This window comes from Eurosta solidaginis, chromosome X (genome assembly GCF_040869045.1).
Source record: "Eurosta solidaginis isolate ZX-2024a chromosome X, ASM4086904v1, whole genome shotgun sequence".
NCBI classification, from domain to species: Eukaryota; Metazoa; Arthropoda; class Insecta; order Diptera; family Tephritidae; genus Eurosta; species Eurosta solidaginis.
This window is the reverse complement of record NC_090324.1, coordinates 164,912,396-164,932,592: the sequence shown is the minus strand read 5'-3', so window position 1 is coordinate 164,932,592 and position 20,197 is coordinate 164,912,396.

The window sequence follows — 20,197 nt, the reverse complement described above, 5'->3', positions numbered from 1 at the left end:
TCGAATATAATTTATTTTAACTTTATTAAATAACAAGAGTTAGTTAATCTTAACGCGTGGGTGGTTGAAACTATAATAATTCCTTTAATGGTATGTTCAGCTAGCCTAGCGACAGCGAAGATTCTTGAGTGCTGTTTGTTGTTGTATTATGCGAACGGTGGTGTGATTTTGTGCCGTGCCGAAATATTCATTTTTTATGCACGCAATTTTGCATAAGCTCTTGATTAGCGGCACCTTTTATGAAAAACATCAAAACAAGTTGCTGTTAAGTGAATCGCTGCTAGCGTCCTACCGTACGCTGCTGTTGCGTTGTTTTAAACCCAGTAATAAATTTTGATGCTTCAACATCCACCCGCCCCTGGGAAGCGATGCTTTACAGTATTTACTGAGGATTTTCGATTGGAAGTTTTGCTACCTTGGTGATTGCTCTTTTGTGTGTGCCGTTGGCGGTTTTCACCACAACAACTCGTACCTTTCCGTCTGAACCTTCAATTGTTTCTATAACGCGGCCCATTGGCCATTTGAATGGTGGATTGTTTTCTTCGGATAACAGAACCAAGTCATTTTTAATTATGTTTGGAGTCGATGATTTCCACTTCTTTCGAAATTGTAGCTCTTGGAGGTAGTCTTTACTCCACAGAGTCCAAAATTGTTGTTGAATTCCTTGCATAATTTGATATCGCTTGAGAGTTCCAGTTTTTAATGATTCCAGAGACGGTTCGGGTATGGAGGTTAAAGATCGACCGATAATCAAATGTGCTGGTGTTAATGGATGAAGATCGTCTGGTGAGCTTGACATGGGCATAAGTGGTCTACTGTTAATCATTGCCTCAGTTTGGCAACAAAGTGTATGAAGTTCATCGAATGTGAGGATATGGGAGCCAATCGTCCTTCTCAGATAATGTTTAGCTTGCTTGACCGCACTTTCCCACATACCACCAAAGTGAAGCGATCTTGGGGGTATGAATTTCCATTCGATACCTTCCATGACGCAGGCCGATTGAACATTGTCTGCGTGCTGTTGAGATGTGTGTTGATGAAGAAGTTGCTTTAGTTCGCGGTTTGCTCCGACGAAATTTGTGGCGTTGTCGGAGTAGATAATCCGACATTTTCCGCTACGAGAAATGAACCGTTTCAAGGCAGCAATGAATGCATCTCTGGTGAGGTCTGGAACCAACTCCAGGTGGAATGCTTTGGTGCTAAAACATATAAAGATTGCTATATATACTTTAATTGGGGCTTTACCTCTGAGCCTTTGGGTGATGAGCAAAGGGCCACAGAAATCTACTCCAGTTTTCTCAAAGGGCAGCGATCTCACTATTCTGTCTCTTGGCAAATCTCCCATTAATTGCTTTGACAAAATTGGTCGAAAACGATAACAGGTAATGCATTTGTGAAGTTCGTGCTTGATGGTGTTTCTGGCACCAATTATTCAAAACCTTTCTCGAAGAATGCTGAGTAATGTTTGACACCCAGCATGCATGTGATGCCGATGAAAGTGCATGATAATGGTATAAACGAAAGGGTGCGATTTTGGTAATACGATTTGGTGCTTTTCTTCAAAAATTAATACAGAATTCTTGAGGCGGCATCCAACTCTAATTACTCCGTTGTGCATGAAAGGTGTTATTTGCGAGAGTGGTGATTTCCGAGGTACTGGTAGAGTTGACTGTAGATTTGTCAGTTCTTCGCTGAATGTGTGATTTTGAATAATCTGGCAGACGGTGAGTAAAGCATTATTCATTTCCAATGGTGTGATAGGATCATAGTGGCTGTGGTGCCTTATTTTTCGAGCTGCGTCAATGAAGCGGCGCACATAACAAAAAATGCGAAGAATTTTGGTGTAGTTATTGACGAATTTGTGCTCACCGACGATGTCTACTGTGTGTTTTACTATTAAGATTGTTTTCTGCCGACGACGTTCCATGATTTCGATGTCGATATTCGATGGTGGTGGTGGCCAATGGTTATGTTCCAGTGTAAGAAACTTGGGGCCGTTAAACCATAACTTGTTTTCAATGAGCTGATCTACCTTTGCCTCGCGTGACAGTATATCTGCTGGATTCAGCTCGCTTGGGATGTGATGCCATTGATAATTGTTGGTGAGCAATTGAATTTGTGTTACTCGATTGCTGACGAATGTAGTCCATCGCGATGGGTCACCGTTTATCCAGCAAAGAGTGATCATTGAGTCTGTCCAGCAGGGAATGTTGGCTGGATCGTGATTTAGTTTGCTGCACACTGAATCCAACAACTATGCTAGTAGCAATGCAGCACACAACTCCAATAGAGGGAGACTAATTTCTTTTGTAGGTTCAACTCCAGACTTCGCGCACAACAGCCCCGAACTGGATTTAGTTACCAAATATATTGATGCTCCATATGCCTTTGTGCTGGCATCTGCAAACGCATGAATTTTAGAATCATAATTGAACGGCACTAACCTTGGCATTTGAATATTTTCGATAAGAGGAAGTTTGCCCATGAATGCCTCCCATTGTGTGTGCACGTCAGGAGGTACAATTTCATCCCAATTCAAGCGAAGCTTCCAGAGTTGTTGCAATAAGACCTTGCACGTGATAATTAGAGGATTGAGTAACCCGAGGGGATCGAAGAATCTAGAGATGTGGGACAGAATGCTTCTCTTGGTGATCCTAGGTGATACTGGTGGTGGTGTATAGCGAAAAACAAAAATATCTTGAGTGGGGGACCACATAAGACCCAATGCCTTAACGTTGTAGCATCGATAATAGTTGGTCGTTATCGATAAGTATAGTTTGTATCACCACTATGTACATTACTAAATAAAGACAGTTGAATTGACAAGCTAAAAGAGGACACATCAATGCAACATGGCGCTGCGGACAAACTAATAAGTGAAGTATTGAAATAAAATGAAATTAAGATCAAGAGAAATTAAAAGTCCAAAAGTAATACAAAATAAAAGCAGAGTTATTAAAAAAGAAAAGCGACAGAGAAAGTAATTGATTTGATCATAAAGAAAATTCCAGTTGAAGAACTAAAAAAGTGTGAAGCAGTAACAAAGGTAACTGCAAAAGTGATTAAAAACGAAAATCAAGTGAAAAAACAAGAGCGTGAATCTTCGTTCTATAAGCACATGATCAAAGAATTCGGCAACTCAGCTTTGATACTTGAAAATAATTCATTAGCAGAAAACACGATTGCTATTAAAATGGGTGACTTCGTCAGAAAGCCCGAGCCTTTGCAAATTGATGGGAATTTATCAGAAAACTGGCGAAGATTTAAACAAAATTTTGATATATATATGCAAGCAGCAGAATTAAATACAAAGCCAGATGCTGTTAAAATTAATGTTTTCTTGAATATAATTGGTGAGCGGGCTGTTGAGGTGTATGATACGTTTCACTTGACAAATGCAGAACAAGGAAGTTACCAAGCGGTAACAAAAACATTTGCAGATTTTTGTGAACCGAAAAAGAATGCAGTATATGAGCGCTTTATATTTTACCAGCGCAAGCAAAAAGATGGGGAACCTTTCGACTCATTTCTAATGGACATAAAACGGTTAGTAAAAAATTGTGAATTCGGGGAAAAGGAGAGCGAAATGCTGAGAGATCAAATCGTTATGGGCGTTTCAGACAATAATTTGCAAATGCGTTTATTGGAAGTACCAAATTTAACATATGAAGCAGCCGTGGAGAAAGCAGAGCGAAGGAAGCAACGAAAGAGCAAGCACAAACAATGAATACAATGAATCGCACGACGGAACCAGTTAGTGAAATTCACCTTCGCAATAAACATGAAGAGAATGGAAGCAAATGCCGTAACAAACAACATAGTTTAGGTCAAACCACTAACAAAAGTACAAATAAGTATGTACAAGGTAAATGCAAATATTGTAGCTATAAACATAAGAAGGGAAACTGCCCAGCCTATGGGAAAACGTGTAAAAATTGTTCAAAAAAAAATCATTTCGCTTCAGTTTGTAATTCAGATGAGATAAAACATGTGCAAACCATTAATGAATCGGATTTTGACGAAAATTCCGAATTTTATATTCATTCGTTAAAGCAAACAAATATTTCTTCAGTAATTGTACAACCTGTCGACTGCAGTGCAAATACAGCCAACAGAAAAGTGTCGTTGTGGAAGGAAGATGTCCAGGTAGGTGGAAAATTAGTCTCATTCAAAGTAGATACAGGATCGAGCGTAACAATACTTCCAAAAAGACTATTGGATATTGTTGCTCCCAACTACAAACTAAAGCCGTCTAGATATATACTTCGTGCCTTTGGAGGTGGAGTTGTAAAACCGATTGGGTCATGTCAACTTCATTTTAAATTATATAGTGAGAAGAAAAACATTGAAATTGAAATTGTTGACATAGACACAGTGCCTTTACTGGGGTTGAATGCTTGCGTTGCTTTTGGTTTGGTGGACATTGCACGTACCCAGAAACAAACAGCAAGAAAAAATTTTTTATAAATGCGGTGGCGAGAGAAGTAAATCAGAAATTTGTTGAAGATCAGTATTCGGATTTATTTAAGGGTTTGGGAAGATTTAATAAAACATATAAAATTCATATAAAAGAAAATTCAGTATCTATAGCTAAGTCGGCAAGAAGAGTGCCTCAAGCCATTTTAGGTCGTTTCAAAGAAAAGCTGGATGAGTTAGAGAAAAACGGAATAATTGCTAGGGCAGATACTAACGAATGGGTTCATCAGATAGTTTTAGTTATGAAGAAAAATAGGAAAGATTTAAGGATATGCATCGACCCATCCAACTTAAATGACTGCATAGCAGATGAGAGTTTTTTGATACCGACTTTAGAAGATCTTACAACAAGATTAGAAGGGGTGAAGTACTTTAGTGTACTGGACCTGAAAGACGGTTTCTGGCACGTTGTACTAGATGAGGAATCACAGAAATTATGCACTTTCGCCACCCCATTTGATGCCATTCGGTATTAAATCCGGCCCTAAGATATTTCAAAAAATGAACCACGAAAATTTTGGTGATCTGAAGAACGTGTTCGCATACATGGATGATTTACTAATTACAGGAAAAACGCGGGAGGAGCATGATAGAGCACTGATTTCAGTATTAGAAAGAGCTAGGGAAAAAGGTGTGAAGTTCAACAAAAGTAAAATGAAAATAGCTGTAACTGAAGTTAGTTATTTAGGCCACGTATTTTCAGAAAATAAAATCACGCCCGATCCAGAGCGAATTAAAGCAGTAGTAGAAATGGGAAAGCCCAAAACCAAAAAAGACTTACAAAAATTTTTGGGCGTCATAAATTACATGCGGTCTTTCATTTCAAACTTATCTGAGCTGACAGCTCCGCTTCGTGCTATGCTTAAAAAGAATACAATTTTTAACTGGACTGAAAGTCATACGGAAGCTTTTAATAAGATTAAAAAGCAAATACTTAACTCGCCTATTTTAGTACCTTTCGATGAGAAAAAAAGCATACAGATACAATGCGATGCATCAAAAGATGGACTTGGATGCTGTATATTACAAGATGGCAAACCTATTGCATTCGCGTCTCGACGTTTGTCGGAAGCTGAGAAACGATACTTGCAAATTGAAAAAGAATTTCTTTCTATTTTGTTCGCTTGTAAAAAATTTAAATTTTACACGTTTGGAAGAAAGGTCAAAATTGTTAACGACCACAAATCGTTAACGGTAATTATAAAAAAGGAAATTCACAAGATTCCATCCGTGAAACTGCAAAATATTAGATTGAAACTGCTAAATTTTGAAATAGAAGTTGAGTACAAACCCGGGAAAACAATACATATAGCCGATTACCTTTCTCGTTATGCTGCAAAAGCTACGGAAGAAGATTATGACAGTGAATTAAATAGCTATGTACTTAGCATAAATGTAAGTGATGAACGCAAACTCCAATTTCAAAGAGAGACAGCCTCAGACCCGATATTAAATAAACGCTATTGTATAAATGGGTGGCCACACAAAAAGACAAAATGCAGTGACAATACAAGGTTTTTCTTTAAAAGCAGAAACGAAATTTTTCTAGATGAGGGCATATTATTTTTTAATGAAAGAATTATGGTACCAGTGGCAATGAGGCAATTAGTGTTAGAGCAACTTCATGAGACACATAGTGGAATTACAAAGACGCGAAAGAAAGCTAGAAATGCAGTTTATTGGCCTGGAATGGACGACCAAATCGAAAAAATGATTAGCACATGTAGGGTCTGCCAAGTAAACGCTAATAGAAATCAAAAACAGCCGCTTATTGCTCATGAAATACCGAAGAGGCCCTTCGTTAAAATAGCGTGTGATGTATGTCAATTTCACAATAAGGACTACTTAGTCGCGGTTGACTATTATTCGAAATGGATAGAGTTAAGAGAGCTTAAAGGAAAACAAGCTAAAGATGTAAATTTGCAATTGACCGAAATATTTAGTAGAAACGGAATACCGAATATTGTAATAGCAGATAATATGCCATTTAATTCTTTTGAATGTAAAGAGTTCGCGAAGTTGTTAGATTTCAAATTCGAAACAAGCAGCCCACATTATCCAAAATCAAACGGACTAGCTGAACGCGCAGTTCAGATCTGCAAAAATATAGTGAAAAAATCATCTAGTATTCATGATGTGTATTTAGGTTTATTGGATTATAGAAATACTCCAACGAAAGATTTATCATTCTCTCCATCGCAGTTAATGAACAGTAGGGTTTTGCGTTCAAAATTACCAATGTTTAATAAGAAATACGACCCTCAAATTTGTGCAAATTCCACAAGTCAAATCAAGAGCAAACAAGAAAATGCTAGAAAATTTTACAACCGAAATGCTAAAAGCAGAGAGAGCTTTAAATTAAACGAAAAAGTCTACGTATGGACAGGCCGTTGGGAGGAGGGCACAATATCCAAAGTTTGGCACACCCCTAGATCATATGTAGTGAAAACAACAAACGGGGAATATAGACGAAACAGTAGAGACATACGCAAACGTGTTGTTTCGGAAATTCCTGGCCAAGACAGCTTCCTTCCTGACGGAAAATCATGTACAATTGAGAAACGCACTCGTAGTGGCAAGAAGTACTAAGAAATTTTAAAATATTGTGCAAATTATTTAAATCTTTTGTAAAACAAAAACAAAAAAAAAAAAAGAATTTATTTACATAAATAAAAAAAAAAATTGTACTTAAATGAATTGAACTTAAGTTTATGTTAAAAAAAAAAAAAAAATTATATATATTACATGTATATTTAAACACCATTTAACTAAGCCTAGAACTATGTATATATAATACGTCGACTGAAACACAAACAAAAATATAGATATACTACATGTATATTTAAACACCAATTTAACTAAGCCTAGCACTATGTATATATAATACGTCTATTGAAAAAAAAAAAAAAAAAAAAAAAAAAAACAAAAAAAAAAACAAAGAAAGAATTAATGTAAAATTGTTAACTATAATATAATACGGAAACCCTTACAAAAAACGGAGATATAGCATCGATAATAGTTGGTCGTTATCGATAAGTATACTTCGTATCACCACTATGTATATTACTAAATAAAGACAGTTGAATTGACAAGCTAAAAGAGGACACATCAATGCAACAAACGTAGTCGATGTCATCTAGCTGTATGATTTGTTCTCGCTCTGTTTGTGATATTTCTGCTATGATACGTTGATCGTTCGAGGCGAACTTCCTTAATGGAAATCCCCCATTGCTCAAAACTTCGATCACTTCTTTCTTAATTTTGATGACTTTTTCGACCGTGGACGCACCCATCATTAGGTTGTCCACATAAAAGTCGTTGTGAATGACAGGCGCGCCGATTGGATGGGATGACATGTGCTGAAGTGCTAGTTGCTTCAAACACTTTGTAGCTAGAAAGGTGCACGTGCCGTCCCGTAGGTCACTGTTTGGAGCTGATATGTCACGATGCGGTCGGTTATTTCGTCGCGCCACAAAATGCATTGCCACTTCGAGTCTTGCTTGTCAACCAAGATCTGTCGGTACATCTTGGTGATGTCAGCCATCAGTACGAAGGTGTGGATCCTGAACCTGATAAGAATCGAAAAAAGGTCTTCTTGAACTGTGGGACCAACAAGCAGTATGTCATTAAGTGATTTGCCATTTGAGGTGCGGCACGATGCGTCGAAAACAACCCTGAGCTTGGTTGTGGTGCTGTCCAGCTTCATCACAGCGTGGTGCGGGATGTAATTTACGAAGGCGCCAGGATGAGGAATGTGAACCATGTGGGAAAGCTCTATATATTCCTTCACGAAAGAACAGTAGTCGCTTTGCAAACGTTTGTTACGCTGAAGTTTGGATTCGATGGAAATTAATCGCCTTTGTGCTATATCATAAGAGCTTCCTAGGGACTGTGGCGATTCCTTGAACGGTAAACGAACGATGAATTTGTTAGTGATGGGGCACCTTGTTGTAGTCTCTGCGAAGTGTTTTTCACACATAATTTCCTCAGCCGTTAAAGGTTGTTTTTGAGGTGAACTCCATTAGCCAGAATTTTTCCAAAATTTGATCTAGCGATGATTCGAATGTGAGCGATGATGATTCAGACTGCGTTTCCTCGTTTGCGTGTTGTGATGACCATGAGTTTGATAGTAGGCAGTCTAAACCTACTGTCGTGATGTACGATGTGACTAACGTGGCTGATGACAAAAGTGGTGGACTTATCACAGCCCCAGTTACCACCCAACCACCCTTTGTTTTTTGAAGTACAGGCAGGTTGTTACCCAATTTGATTTGTCCGACTAACAGCAACTCATAAAATACGTTTGCTCCCAGCAGAATATCAATTGGACCTGGTTTGTGGAACGTCTCGTCGGCAAGGGTGATATTCCTGGGTATGTTCCAAGCGTCAGTGTCTAGTGGCGCGCGCGGTTGGTACGCCGTTATTGTGTTCATGATGACCGCGTCTATCGTCGAAGAATACATTGTGTGGAGTGCGTGTAGTTCTACCTTGCACAAGAACTGCGATTTTGACCCGCATAAGCCTATGCCACTGATCTCCAAGGGAACTCTTTTGCGAGATACGTGCAGCAGCTGAGCCAAGCGCTCCGTTATGAAATGCAATTACGATGCGAAATTCAGTAGTGCACGAGCGACAATTTTTGTGCCTAATGAAGTACTAAGCTGAACCAAGGCAGTAGCTAACACAACTTCTTGGCTGTTCTGACAAACCTGCAGTACGGCTGGCGTTGACGTTGGTTTGGTGCTGGTGTTGGTACATGGTGTCGATGCCGAAGGTGACGATGGCGATGGTGAACTGGTTGTGGTTGGTGGAGAACGGTGCAATAAAGTGTGGTGACTTAAGCCCCCATTACTGATACTTAGCATAGACTTGACTTGACTTGGCGTAAACTTGGCAACTTAGCCACGATTATACTCCACTTGGTGCATAAAATCTGGCATCATAGTCAGCGTTGAAATTTATTTTTAAATAAATGTCAATTTGTATGACAAAATGTCAAAATGAAATGGAATCAAACAAATGGCATCTCAAAATGTAAACGTCACTTAGAACTTACATAGAAAATCAAAATTCAACAGACTTCTAAGTCAAGTTAAGTTTTGAGTAATCAGTAACATGCAATGTTCATTTAACAGAACTGTAAGTGACAGTTCGCAAGCCAAGCCAAGTCTATGTTCAGTATCAGTAATGGAGCCTTTACCCGACATACTTGATTTTATGCGTGGACGGACATGCCTTCGAGGAATGATTTGGACCCAAATAGATTCTTCTTCTTTGCTACATTATAGCGCAATATGGGGGTCAGCTTCATAAACGAAGAGCAGTTGAAGGCATTATGGTTATCAGGACCTTCACATAGATTGCAATTTTGTTGGTTGGTGGCTAGTAATGACAACTGCTTAGGAGATTGGCGATGGTTTGTTTGTGACGACGGTAGTTCTGGTGAACGGTGAGTGGCCTTAGTGGTAAGAGCGTTATGATCGATCATATCTATCAGTTGACAACGACGTTCGAGGAATGCTGCAAAATCTTCCCATGCTGGTAGTGTGAGCGAGGTTTGATGTGAATTACGATCCCACTTTGTAGCCACTTCTTCTTCCCATTTCACCTGTGTTTCGTAGTCAATCTTGGAAGTTACCAAGTGAAGCAGTAACCCGTTGCCAATTTGTGTTGATGTGGCCAATGATTGCATAGCGCGCATATTAGCATTTACGACGTCGACGAATTTACGAAGATTGGCTACCGTGGTGGTGCTGATGCGTTGAGTATCGAAGATGTGTTGAAGATGTGATTGAAATATGTATCGCTTGTGGTCGAAGCGTGACTCAAGTAGCTGCAATGCTTTTCTATAATTCGCGTTGGTCACCTCCAATGATCGAATAAGAGTGGCAGCGCATCCCGTAAGGCTTGATCGAAGGTATTTGAACCTTTCAATATCTGAAAGGTCTGGATTTTTGTCAACGAGTACCGCAAACATGTTGTAAAAGTCCAGCCAATTACGATAGCAACCATCAAATGTAGATAATTTCAACTTTGGAAAATTTATTTTCTGCCGCGATGACGATGTGTTCGATTGTGGTGCTATGTGGGTGCTACTAAGTGGATTTTCAGATGTACTGGCGCGTAAGCAGCACAGCATCTCATTGTACAGCGCCTTCACCTTGCAGTACGATTCATCCATAGCAGATCGGTGATCTTCTTCCAGTTGAGTCTCGTCTAAAATCTCCAGCTGCGTTTGAATCTCGTCGTACGAGTTGTAGTAGTGCTCAATTAGCGCAAGTTTGGCTTCTATATATGCTGCCGATAATATATTGAGTTGAACTGACGGGATTTCAAGAGCTTGCAACCGACTCAATAGCGATGACCGTTGATTTGCTTTTACGCGAACTTCATGTGAATTGCGAGGTTGAGCCTCATCATCGGAATGGCTTTCCGACATTTTTTTTCTTTTTTGATATTATAAAACGAAATTAAATGTGTAGCGATGAAATTTGGTGAGCCGGCAAATATCCGGTTCGAAAGGACCAGTTTATGTTGGAGCTAGAAGCCTTTTTCTAGCTCTGGAATTCCAATGAATAAAAAACTCGAATATAATTTATTTTAACTTTATTAAATAACAAGAGTTAGTTAATCTTAACGCGTGGGTGGTTGAAACTATAATAATTCCTTTAATTATATGTTCAGCTAGCCTAGCGACAGCGAAGATTTTTGAGTGCTGTTTGTTGTTGTATTATGCGAACGGTGGTGTGATTTTGTGCCGTGCCGAAATATTCATTTTTTATGCACGCAATTTTGTATAAGCTCTTAATTAGCGGCACCTTTTATGGAAAACATCAAAACAAGTTGCTGTTAGGTGAATCGCTGCTAGCGTCCTACCGTACGCTGCTGCTGCGTTGTTTTAAACCCAGTAATAAATTTTGATGCTTCAACAATCATAGTTAGCCGAAAAATTATGAAAAGAAAATTTAATAAAATAAAATATCACAGATGGCGGAAAAATTATTAAAAAAATATCACAGATCCTATGGTCAAGTAGGTAAAAAAAATGTAAAATAAATAAATAAATCAAATAAAAAAAAAATAAATAAATGCAAAAATAATCAAACAAATAAAAAGGCAAAAAAAAAATATAAAAATAATTTAATAAAATAATCACATACGTCGGTAAATTAATAAATACAATACGTCAATAAATAAATAAATAACATAGAACAAAAGTACTAGCACTAAAAAAAAACATAACTATTTTGCAAAAATATCTTTAGCGTGGTATACGCCGATCTTTTTCCCACTAATATCGCCAAGCTCATACATAGAATTCCCTACAGAATTAAGTACGATACATTTTACTTGTTTCGGAGCTAGCTTGGCGTTGTAGTTATCGACCTGGGAACTTTGCTTAAAGTTTCGGCGATATACCACTTGTCCAATTTGAAACTTAACATCCCTACTCTTAGTTTCGTATACCATTTGGCTTCTTTCATGGGCCAACTTCAGCTCTTTCATAATTTTGTTCCGAATTAGTTGCAGTTTATCACCTGGGGCCTCTACCTCGCAATCAAAATCCTTCACCGCTACCAGCTTTCGGTATAGCTCATATGATGCAGCATGCTGTATCATAGGCATACCGAAAGTGGCAAAATAAGGCGACATGTTGATTGCGGAGTGTGTAACGCTGCGGAGGGCAAATGCGGCATCGCTGATGCATTTGTCCCAGTTTTTCTGGTTATCCTTTAAAAAGAATCTAATGATCTGCAGGACAGATCGGTTTACCCTCTCTGCAGCGTTACCGTGAAGTGAATAAAAAGGCTGTTTTTACATGTTTTGTGCCATATTTCTCTAAAAGGGGTACCGAACATCTCAGAAACAAACTGCTTTCCGTTGTCTGAATGTACGTATTCGGGCACGCCAGAAACATGAAAAACATCCTTTTCCAAAAACTTGACTACCTCAGCTGAAGTTGCCCTTTTCATTGGTTTTAAGAACACGAATTTTGAAAAATGATCTAAACATACAAAGACATACACATTACCATCACTAGAACGTGGATAAGGACCCATAAAATCAATGAATAAACGTTGGAAGGGTCGCTCTGTAAGCTTTTGTTTACCCATCATTGGTTGTTTGAAAACGTTTTGTGTCTTGTTGATTTTGCAAGATTCGCAATCTTTTATATGGGCGCATACATCTGTGACCATTCCTGGCCAGTAATATTTCTGACGTAGTCGGGACAGCGTCTTGTGGATGCCACCATGACCAGCGGATGGTGAGCTGTGAGACGCCTCTACCAGTCCCCGGTCGCAGCTACGACGGAACCCAGAGCTTCCAGGTCTGGTCCGCTAGAAGATCATCTCCCTGTCGAATTGCGTCCGTTTGTAAAACGTAACCGTCCGATAAACACAGATCCGGTAACTTGACTTTGTTCTCGGTCACCGTCTTTTTCAACTCCGTATACTCCTCCGACTCGAAGCACGGTGACTCGAGACACACGTCTATGGCTCTATCGTTCGTTAGTATTTCGTCCATGTGCATTCGTGAGATTGTGTCGGGAACCACGTTTTGCGCCCCTTTTCGATGTTGGATATCGAAATCATAACCCTGGAGTTTCAAACTCCACCTTGCCAACCTCCCAGCAAGGTCTTTCTTATTCATCAGCCATTTGAGGCTGGCATGATCAGTTATGATGGTGAACGGGGTTCCTTCCACATAAGGTCGGAATCTCTTGACACTCACGATGGCGGCGTAGCATTCAAGTTCCGTAATGCTGTAGTCCTTCTGCGCTTTATTTAGTTTTGCCGAAACGTAGGCAATCGGTCTTTCGTTCTGGGCATCGTCCAACTGAAACAAAACCCCTCCCACTCCGTCCGTTGATGCATCACATTGAATATAAAAACGACGCTTAAAGTCAGGATGTGTGACCACCGGTGCAGAAACCAAACTCTGCTTTAAAATTTCAAATGCTTTCGTTGCTTCGTCCGTCATCGCAAACTTTTTGATTTTGTCTTTCTTGAGGCAGTCGTGCAGCGGGGCTGCAATAGTCGCATAGTCCCGTATGAAATGTCGGTACCAGCCCGACATACCCAGGAACCGCCGTAGTTGCTTCGGGGTTTTCGGAACTGGAAAGTCCCTCACCGCCACCACTTTATTGGCATCTGTCCTTATACAACCATCCCCGACTACGTACCCTAAATATCGGACCTCCTTAAAGCAAAACTTGCTTTTTCCTACATTAATAGTTAGCTTAGCCTCACGAAGACACCGAGCGACCTTTTCCAACAGACACATGTGGGAATCGAAATATACAGAAAAAACTAACAAATCGTCAAGATAAACAAAAACACATTCACGTATAGCGGCCGGAATGACCTTGTCCATGATACGACACATTCGTTGTGCTGCATTGCACAACCCGAAAGACATGACAGTAAATTGGTAAAGGCGTCGGCCAGGGACAGTAAAAGCAGTATTTTTTCTTGACTTCTTCTCCAGAGGAATCTGCCAGAAAGCGTCCTTTAAATCTATCACGGAAATGAATCGTGTATTTTGTAGCCGGCTGAGGATTCCATCAATGTGAGGTAAGGGGTAGGCATCCTTAATTGTTCGTTCGTTGACTTTGCGAGCGTCAAGGCACAAGCGGTTTTTACTCCCTTTTATTACCAGCGATACCGGCGAATTCCAGCTGCTGTTGGACTCCTCGATGACTCCCATGTCCAACATTCGATCTAACTCGGCGTATATGAGTTTTTGAATAGCTGGTGAAATCGGGTAATGGCGCCGCTTTACTGGCAGATTCTCGTCAACCACCTCGATGACGTGTTCCTCCTTATCTGTTTGGCCTAACACCGCGAAGGACGGGAATTGGGCTTTTACACGCTCCAATCTATTATTTTGCTCCGGCGTCAAAACGTGCTGCACCGCATCGAAAGACAAGTCACCCTCGGTGGGCACGAGCTCCGCCACAGTGGCAACATTCACACTACCACTCACACCCTTACTCACAACACTCATACCGAAAGCCTGCCAAAAATCTATACCAAAATATACTTCCTGTTGCAGATCAGGAACTATCAAAAATTCTAATTCCCTGGTTGTATTATCCCACACGGCTGGTAACTTTATGACCCCTACCACGGCGGTTTCCTCCCCGTTCGCGGTTCGGATATTTTGGCCATTGATTGGCACAATCAAGGCCTCTTTACCGCACAGGAGTGCCGCTGAGCCTTTCCCTAAACAGCTGGCACTCGCCCCTGAGTCCAAGTGAGCTAAAACTTCTCTACCTCCTATAGCGGTTTTTGCAAAAAATCTATTATCACCTTTCACGGTGACTATGGTGGCAATTATTTTGCTTTTCAGCCGTTTAAAATATCTCCTCTTTTCATGCATTTTCTCTATCTTCTTAAAATTTCTCTTCTTTCTATTAATACCTATTGTTTCACAAAAAATTCTTCTCCTAGCTTCTTCATATTCTATTTTCCTCCGATGTAAACTTTTTCCCTCGCGCTTTTTCAACTTTCCCTCTATCTTTTCGACTCTTCTATCTCCCTCTTCCCTACTCAAAATCTTTACGGTTGTGCTGCCGGGTTGCCTGTCTTCTGGCTGAAGTCCCCGGTCAACTCCGCCAGCCTGGGGTTTCCCTGCTTCGGTTTAAAAACACAAAAGGACGAGACACTTCCACACGCTAAACATACCATATTGTGGAACGAGGACGAGGACATTTATTTGGTTTTTGTGATTCTGCCGGGTTTTTCACAAAGTGATCCCCCGGCATACCACACGAAAAACACAACATTAAGTGGAAGGGAGAAGCACAAAAGGAATTCACAGTCGACTTAAACGCAGGACTAACAGAAGGACGAACACTATTGGGATTTGTGGGGAGTTGATGTTGTGGTTGGTATTGGGGTTTCCCAACGAAAGCTTCTACTTTTCTTCCCTCTAAATCTGGCATTTCGAACCCAATTTCATTAACCGCCCTTGACTTATTCTTGTTTTCTTTAATGAGTTTCTCGGCTCTCTTGCATTCGGTTTCGAGCTCCGCCAACGAGTCCATCTTTATGGCGAAGGTCAAGTTGGCCAGGTACGGTTTAATGTTGCCCCTCATTATGCCAACCAACTCCTTTTCAGGTATCCTCTTCCGTAAACGGAACGTCAGGTTGTGGACTTCGCTATAAAAGTCGTCGAAAGCTTCTGCGGGCTGCTGTTTCCGTTCCATTATTTCACGGATTATTTCATAGTCGGACTCAGCAGACTTGAAGTGGCTTAGCATTTCGGCCTTCAGCTCGAAGTAGCCGAAATCGGGCTCATCTGCATGGTCCTCTAGGACCTGCCAATACCACTTCAAGGCACCGCCGGAAACCAGACTATGAAAGTCCGTGAAAAGCTGGAAGTAGGAAATATTGTGTTACTCCCGCATGCGTTCGACTCGAAAGATGAAGCTTTCGATGCTTATACCCTTATCGGTCCCATCAAATTTGATGTGCTATTTTTCTAAGTCAAATTTTTTCCACCTTGGAGGGTTACCACCGTCTCGCTCGGCAGTCAGATCGGTATTCGGCGTACCGTCGCGAGCAGTAGTTTCCCCCCTCTGGTTTTGAGGTTGTGGCGTTGATGCCACGGCGGACCGATGTCCCGAAGGTTGCGCGGAAGCCTCCATATACGCTTCGCGACCACCAAGGATATCAATATTGGTCTTAATGCTCCTGACCTCCCCTGCCATTTGAACAACCAAGTGTTGTTGTTGCGCAATCATAGCCATCATTCGGCTCAGCTGTTCAAAATTGGTGCCTTGGTGGGTGGCTTCAGGAAGAGGGGCATTAAGACCTCTGGGATCCCCTACTGGTGCGCTCATCACCGGAACATCGCCCCCTCGGGCACCCTCATCTCCGCTATCCGACATTTGGCACACCAAATCAATCTTCTGGAAAAAGTTCAATGAATTTTCAGCCTCACTGACTGACACTCCGTTCGCGACAGAGATCCTAATCGGGCGTTCAGGGCCAAAAGATCCGAAGATCCGCGAAGCGCACCTATTAATATAGCCTGTGGGCACACAGTCGACGGCCCTCGGAATACCAGTGTCAATCTGGTTGAAAACTGAACCCACTATTTGATTTTCAAGCGCTCGAGTGTGACTTCTCGTAACGCGCCTATCGGAATTTAAAACCCCAATCCCCCAATTACGCGGTTCTCCTTCTCTTTATCAGACATTCATTGTCTGAACAATAAATTTATGTCAAAAATTTGACAAAAAAAAAACAAAAGAATCTGTTTAGCCAGACACCCTTATGTATCCAAGGACACGATATCCAAACCGCAAGTCCCCACCGACAGACAACCCAAATGAAAAAAGAAAAAAATTATAAGAAAAGATCCAAATAAAGAATTTCAATATAAACAATCTGTATGTATTTGCCGATCGAAGCAAAAAGTACATATAAAACAAACAGAGGTAGTAGGTAAATTCGCCCAAACCCAATAAAAATATAAAAATAATAAATAATAAAAAGAAACCAATAAAGGAATTCAGTATGTATGTATACAAGAAATATGCTTGTTTGTATGCATATTTGTGTATATAAGAATTCAAGTGATGGTGTGGATATATAAAAAACTGAAATTTTATGTCTTAAATGCCTAGAAAGGAATTAAAAAAAATTCACCCAAAACCCAAGATCAAAAGTACAACAGACCAATAAAAACTTAGTGCTAGGCATAACAAAAAAAAAATTCAAAGATATTCTGAAATTTATAGAATATGATAACACCTACAAAATTCAAGTGTGTACGATTTTCAACGTATGTATGTGTTTGCAATTTTTTTTTTTTTCTAATAACAAAAATGGAAGGCAAGTATGAAACAAACTTAAGAACGATGTAGTATAAAAAAAACTCGAAAGTTTTCAAACGCAATTTCAGAAAAAATGTTTCGAAACTATCTTCATAAGCAAATCATCAACAATAAAAATTGTCACTGAGAGCCAAGATTCAAAAAAAACTCAAATTTGAAATTTGCAAAAAAAAGACAAAATCACTACTGAAACTGAGTGTATATATCATGATGTGTGTGGTGCTGCCTTGGCGAAGGTTCGGTTAGGCAGCGTGTTCGTCCGTATCTAAACATCTGTCAAGTCCGCCGTCATGCTGTCCGTGGAAGCGTGGCACATCACGCTCATGGGCTTATCCCTAAGAGTGTATGCCACACCTCCTCTCATAACTATCGTGGCGACGGCTGCAAACCTCACTTACCGGCAGTGCTGTACTCCCGGAAAGGTAGCTTAAACAGCCCGCCACGACCTCCTGCTAACGTCCGTCTTCTAGCTGAATATCATACCAGGTACCACTTAGTCAAGTTGTAGAAACCCGGAAAAGGAACCCTGGCATGAACACTCAGCCACTCCATATACCTTTGTCATGATGGCACTTGTCGACCAGGCGAGCCCAATTGGCGTTGCCATCATGACGGTCCCTGCTCTGTCAAAAGACGGAAATAGGGATTGGGTTTGGATGGAACATGGGATAAAAAAAAGGAAGGAAATCTAGAAGAAAAGTGGGAAGATTAAAGAATAGTGAAAAATAGAGTTACTTGAAAAATGTGGGAAAAAAAGATTATCGGGCTATTAGCGTTGGGCGCCATTGTTATGTGGCTGACTGTTTGGGTGGTGAGGAGCGGCGGCAAGCAGGTATGCTTGCGGGCCAAGCTAGCTCGTCGTCTTGGGCGGGGTATTGCACCACCGACCGCACCCGCAGCCACGTGAACAAAAAGGGTTCATACCTGCATATGTATAGAAAGGAGAGAAAAAGCTGAAAAAGGTAGAAATAAACGTGAGGGCAAAGTTAAGAGGGGGGAACAGATGAAGGCCTGTCCTGTCAGGTGGAGTCTATCCTCCCTCTGCAGTGCAACTTGCACCGCACCGTGGGCACTGTGCTGACTCATATCTACTTACAGTGCCCCCAAACCTGACATAAGTCGGTCCGTCCGTCAATAAGTCATTTTCTCTAGATACTCACCTTCACCTTACCTTGCCACGCACAAGCGCAGCACCAACACCAAAAGTGGGAATTTAGCCCTGCATTATGAAAAGGTCTCAGATTTTCATCCAAACATAATTCTTATAATTTATTTACAAAGTTTTTGGTTTACAAATTATCAACTAACACCCTGCTACTAGTTCAGCAATTCCAAAAAAAAACTTTAAACTCCGAGTTTAATACAAAATACTTTGACAGGGATTTAAAAAATTTACTCAAAGTAACAATAAAAAAAATGCTCAAACTTAATGCTAAATATTTTTATTACTAATGAACATTAAAAATTCATGAGAGTGCAAGAAGAAGTAGATACATTTCAAATTCAATTCAATAAAAAAAAATACCTACGATTAATAGACAAAGTGTCTGGACTCAAATAGAAAAAAAATTAAAACTTGTAGGGCCACCCTAATGCAATTTTATTAATAGGAGCTAATTCTAAATCCTAAAGATACAAATTCAAATAAAATATAATAAAATAAGAGGGCGACCAAAAAAAATTCAAGTACCCTAATCCCTGACCTACCGCAACCGCTCAAGTAAACATAAGATCAAATATGTACAACGCAAATGTAGGTCATCAAAGCAAAAGAATGTATGTAAGTGCAAATGTACGTTTGTGACGTTTTTCATGCATGTACATATGTTCCTTGCAATCTGTTTTTATTTTTCTGATTTGCTAATTCCTGTTCTATTTTTGCAAGAGCAGGAATCTGTGCTAACACATGTACATACAACTAAGCCGGTGTATTTTGATAAATTTTAATGTTTCACTCAAAACACTCACCAAATTACTCTTCTCATCCAACGGCGCCGCTGCAGTTGAGTAGCTTTGCTGAAGACGGTGAAAAGAAATACTCCTAGCATGCATACAATCCTACAGGCCACGCACACGTTAGCCACCCGATCTCTCGCTAGTGATCTTTAGTAATGAGTGCTTTGGTAGTATTAATTCTACCAACGTGATGGTGAAACGCAAAAATTAATAATAAAAATTAAAAATGTGTAATCAAAAAAAACTTCTTTGGTGCGGAGGGCACACTATTGTGTATAATCTCGGGGTGGCAAGGAAAAGGTATGTTAGAATTGGTTTTCTCAATAATTCTTAAAGAAAACAAAAAAAAAAAACAAAAATTCAAAAATTCAGAAAAAATTTGTTTTTTTTTTGTTGGTGCAGTTCTACCATGGGTAGCAGAAGACATGTGTGAATAAAGAAATGTGTATATGGTAGAAGATAAATGCACCAAAATATAAAAAAAATGAAATGTCAAACCGAGGAGGAAATGACAAAAAAAATATAATGTAGAACAAAAAGAAAAGGGATGGAGGCAGGAGTGCCACCATTAATTCCTGAAATATGGAGTTAAATTATAAAAAAACTTTATATCCCCTAACAACAAAATACTTTGCCCCGGTAAAGAAATTACCCTTTTGCCCATTCCTTACGAAGATTGTGCCCTCTATGATTGTATTTAAATAAAAAAATAAAAAAAATGTTATAATATATAAATATATATAAACATAATACTATGACCAAATCTGATTCCGGAACAGCTCCTCCCTCCGCCGGTGTTTGCTGTTGTTTAGGTTACCAGTACTACATGCGCCGGCCCAAAATTGTACAAAACGTGTTGTGGTTGTTGCTGGTGTCTTTCTTTAGTGTCGTTTTGCCAAAAATCGTCTAGTACCCTTT